This window comes from Alosa alosa, chromosome 18 (assembly GCF_017589495.1).
Source record: "Alosa alosa isolate M-15738 ecotype Scorff River chromosome 18, AALO_Geno_1.1, whole genome shotgun sequence".
NCBI classification, from domain to species: Eukaryota; Metazoa; Chordata; class Actinopteri; order Clupeiformes; family Clupeidae; genus Alosa; species Alosa alosa.
The window spans coordinates 20,877,176-20,882,175 of record NC_063206.1 but is presented as its reverse complement, the minus strand read 5'-3'; the positions used below and the strand labels follow the sequence as shown (position 1 = coordinate 20,882,175).

General features: G+C 46.6%; 1 protein-coding gene across 1 annotated transcript in view; it reads left to right on the top strand.

Moving 5' to 3' along the window:
- LOC125311276 (regulating synaptic membrane exocytosis protein 1-like) overlaps positions 1–5,000 on the top strand; it is a 63,171-nt gene that overhangs the window by 51,705 nt on the left and 6,466 nt on the right. The window lies entirely within an intron of this gene.

Sequence of the window (5,000 nt, the reverse complement as noted above, 5' to 3'; positions counted from 1 at the left end):
GGATTATTGCATGCACAGTGAAAAGAAGGGTGTATCCTCTTATCTGACTGTGGGTAGATAGGCTAATTTGGTGTGTTCCGTTAAGTATAGGCTACAGCATAGAAACACGTTGAACTATGTCTATGTTCAACCATATTTTTACAATAGGGAATGTCCCATTTATATAACCATAAGTGTAATATTTTAGTTTTTCATGTGCTTTCCAACATGATTACAATAAAGTGTTTTTAAAATGAGAAAAGTTGCTAAATGTGAGTTTTTAGTTAAGGTTAAGATATGCTGATCTCACCAATTCATTGACTATAATGATGATTGCCTTGCTCAATTGCAGAAGTGGTCTCTGTCTCTGTCTCTCTCTCTCCTTGTTGTAAAACTGGCATTCGCGAGAGGCTGCTGGGAGGTTTCCAGGCAGCGTCCTTATTGATCATTTCCATAAGCCAGTGAGGCAGTGATGAAGATGAGAAGAGGGTGAGAGGTGGGGTGGGGTGGGGTGGTTGTGAGTTGTGTATTTAAACAGCTTTTAGATCTGATCTCCTGACTGATCATCGCAGTGTATTAAATCCATATGAACATCATCACAGATCTTTATTACCATGTTTCAGCAGCCAGGAGCACTACCCAGTCTCATCCACACAGATAGTTTCTGATGTTGGTGTTGGGGTTGCTGTTGGTCTTGGTGTTGGGGTTGCTGTTGCTGTTGGTCTTGCGGTTGGGGTTGGGGTTGGTGTGTCTTGGTCTTGGTCTTGGTCTTGGCTCTGCTCCTCCTATCAGTCTACTACTACTTGTGAACACACAGAGAGAGAGAGCCATCATTAGCACGAGCGCAGATGAAACACTGAGTTACACAAAATGTCATTTCTGAAACAGCCAATAGTCAGAAGGCCATGTGTCATGTGGAGCTCATGGGATGTCAAGTGATATTGTCACACTTGGGTCCTGAGGGCTCTCAAAGAGAACGAGGATTCAGTCATGGCTACCCTCTCTGTCATGGCTACCCTCTCTGAGTGTCGGTCTTACCATTCCATATCATTTGGGATGATGCCCCCATGGGGTCCCATGAATAAGGGAGGAATATTCAATACTTACACATCTTTCAGTCTTTCACTCACGCTGTTACCTCTTTCATTCCCTCTTTCTCTCTGTCCCTTTATTCATCTCTCTCTCTCTCCTTCTCATTCTCCCTCCCTCTGTCTGTCACCCACTCCCTCTCGCTTGTGACAAAAATGGAGCATAAATGTCAGATTAAGCATATGTCTTTAGATATGTATTCACGATATGAGCCTCAGTCAAGACTGCGTCTAACTTAAAGTAGGCCAGGGAGGAAGAACCAATTGTGAATCTCTTGGTTGCATGAGGCTATAGGCAACACATTAAACCAAAACATGCTTAAAGGGTACAATTCATCTTGCACAGCCTCTCCTTTCTCTCTCTCTCTCTCTCTCTCTCTCTGGCTACACAGAAAGACTTCATAAAGTGAAATTGTGCTCAACAGCTTGTTTGCCCATTACAGTAAATGTGAGCCCATTTGAGCACATTTTCTGCTGAGACAGTTCCTTTGACTTCGGGCTTTTCAAAAGGAAGATGCCTCTGTGTGTGTGGTTTTTTTTTTTAAAGGCGGCATGATACTGTCAAGGAAAAGACTACAAAAACACGCACAACCACACACACTGGATTGTTTCTGTAGATCATATGAATTTTTTTTTTCCATACATCTATATAAATCAAACACACACACACACACACACACACACACACACACACACACACACACACACATACACACACACACACACACACACACACAAACATACACAAATAGACACATGCATCACATCAACAAGCAAATACACACACACACACACACACACTCACACACACACACACACACACACACACACACACACACACACACACACACACACACACACACACACACACACACACACACACACACACACACACACACACATACACATGCACATTAGTGCTGCTTGCTGTCCTAGTTTTTGTGGCCATGTAGGAATGCTGGCTTTCTCTCTTCCCCCTGAGATGGCCATCAGGCCTGTTTTCCACTGCCACTGGAAGTTCATTAGAGAGCTTTCGAGTTGTGTACACTCACGTACTATTGTGCCAGATTCAAGCAGCCCTGCCTCCTTTGTGCGTGCTTGATGTCAAAGCGTGATCTAATGCCTGGATTACCTTGGGATTATTCAATCCTGGATCAGGCTATCAGAGTTACTTTTTTTTTACTTTGCTGGAACAGATGGTCACAGGTACCTTGGAAAGCATAAGAAAATGTAGATGTGAAAATGAAAGATTGAAAGAGTCTCTCTGCCTCTCCTTTTCTTTCGTTTTCCCATCTCATACAAACAAAAATACACATACAGGGAAACACATGTATGCACACTTAGCATGGATAATAGTTCATAACCAGCTGGTGTATTTTCAGAATTACATTGTATATACAAACACACACACCCACACACACACACATACACACCCACACACACACACACACACACACACACACACACACACACACACACACACACACACACACACACAAATACAGGTAGAGAAGTCTACTACTTTTTCAATTACTTCACTCTTGCATAAATGTACTCTTGCTGTGTGTTTATACACAGGAACACACACACACACACACACACACACTCACACACACACAAATGGACAAAGGTACCCACATCATACCCATCACATCAACACACACACACACACACACACACACACACACACACACATACAAACATGCTGCGGTGTGCTGAGTGGTTCTCCTGGCCCGCGGCGGTGGTGCTGGTATTAGCGTGGCTGTGTAATCCGTGCTGTGAGGGTCCTGTTCGGCCGCTGGCAGCTGCGGATTGCCCTGCTGATTTGCTTGAGATTAGTTTGGACGGGAGCCAGCCCTGTTCAATCAGGACATAATGCTTTTTCGCTGTCCGCCCCCGCCCACACCGCCCACCTCCACCCCTGCTGCACCTTGCAGTCATGCTGCCACACTGGCACAAGACACACACACACACACACACACACACACACACACACACACACACACACATCCTTACCTCCTCATCTATCCTTCTTTCTGTCACATTCTCTCTCTCCCTCTCTCTTTCTCCTCCTAGGGATTAGAATCTCTCTTTTTTTCTCTGGATTGGAATATCTTTCTCCTGCTCTCTCTCTCACCCTCTCTCTCTCTCTCTCTCTCTCTCTCTTCTCTCTCTCTCTCCCGTCGTCAGCAGTGGAAGCATTTCATTCCCCCACACACCCCACCCCACCTCTCCACCTCCACCCTTCCGGTACTCCACCCCACCCACCGCCCCCGCATTGTACACGGTGTTGTGTCGGCGCCGGGTTTTTGTCCCGCATTATTCCTGTTGACACTTTCGTCAGCCGGGGGGAAAACTCATTTCGCCTCAGAGAGACGCGGCCCCTGCCGAGCCGGCGAGCGCCAGGATTTATTCCCCCTGCTCCGCACAAATGGCAACCTGTGAGTACGACACCACCACCGCTACCGCCACCTGCCTTTCTCCCGATGTGATCCCTCATTTTCTCCAAACCTCCCTCCCCTCCCCCTTCAAGGAACCCCTTTCCTCTCCTAAATGTTGTACTACCCTTGACCCCCCCCCCCCCAAAAAAAAATAAAATAAAAACAGATCATCTGTCCTTGTACTGTGTCTTGTACCTTGTACTGTGTCACATCCTGCTTGGGCTGGATCTCAAACCGGCAACCCTCCGGTTACAAGTCCAGAATGCTAACCAGTAGGCCAGTGAACCTCTGTCTCACCAGCTCTCCCTTTCCTTTTTTGTATCACTATCATCCTCTCTCTCTCTCTCACTCACCTCTCTCTCTCTCTCATTCACTCTCTCTCTTTCTCTCACTTACTCTCTCTCTCTCACTCACTCTCTCTCACTCTCTCTCTCTCTCTCTCTCTCTCTCTCTCTCTCTTTCTTGTTCTCATAGCCTTTCCCATAGCCTTGTTGTGTTGATGTGTTTTACATCAGCTAGACCAGATGCATCAGATGGGGGGCTGATTGAGAGGGCGGCAACACTGCCCTCAGCTGTTGGCTTCTAATGAGACAGATGTGTGTGTGTGTGTGTGTGTGTGTGTGTGTGTGTGTGTGTGTGTGTGTGTGTGTGTGTGTGTGTGTGAGTGTGTGTGTGTGTGTGTGTGTGTGTGTGTGTGTGTGTGTGTGTGTGTGTGTGTGTGTGTGTGTGTGTGTTGTGTGTGTGTGTGTGTGTGTTTGTTTAGCCTGGGGCCGTGCTCAAGTGTCTGTCTCGCTGCCATGGCAAACCGTTAACTCTGGCTCTCACACTGCCGGATGAGAGCCGGGTGCCTCTCGAGCGGCTATTTTTACTGGTCAGACCGGACTGTCAGGTTGTGGTTCATCTGTAATTTGACTCATTAGCTAAAATTGATCCGTCCACTTTCGCCTAAAGCATCGTCACATACACTAGGGCTATGAGCAGATGGCCGTGACTTAACGAGAGCAGGGCGCGGGGACAGAGCTCTGTGATTTCGGAGTGCCGGGGAGACTGTTTGTCTTCATGCTTATATGTCACGATTAGATGTGGATAGGTAGCAGCGTAACCTGTTTTCCTCAAACTGTCATGAATTAAAGTAGCAATTGCTGCTCAGAGAGGGTGTTGGAGAGAGAGTGAGAGAGAGTGAGAGAGAGAAAGAGAGAGAGAGAGAGAGAGGGGGGGGTTGAGAGTAGAAGAAAGTAGGACAGAAGTTATCACAGCAGGTGGTATATGTGGATGGTCTGTAGTTGGCCAGTGTGTGTGTGTGTGTGTGTGTGTGTGTGTGTGTGTGTGTGTGTGTGTGTGTATGCATGTGTCCGTATCCTTTGTGCAGGGATGTGATGTGTGTGTGTTCTGTGTGTCTGTGCCTGTATCAAGTCGTTCTGCATGATAGTATGTTTGTGTGTGTATGTTGATATTTGAAGTGTTTGTTTGTATATGTGTATTATTGTGTGTG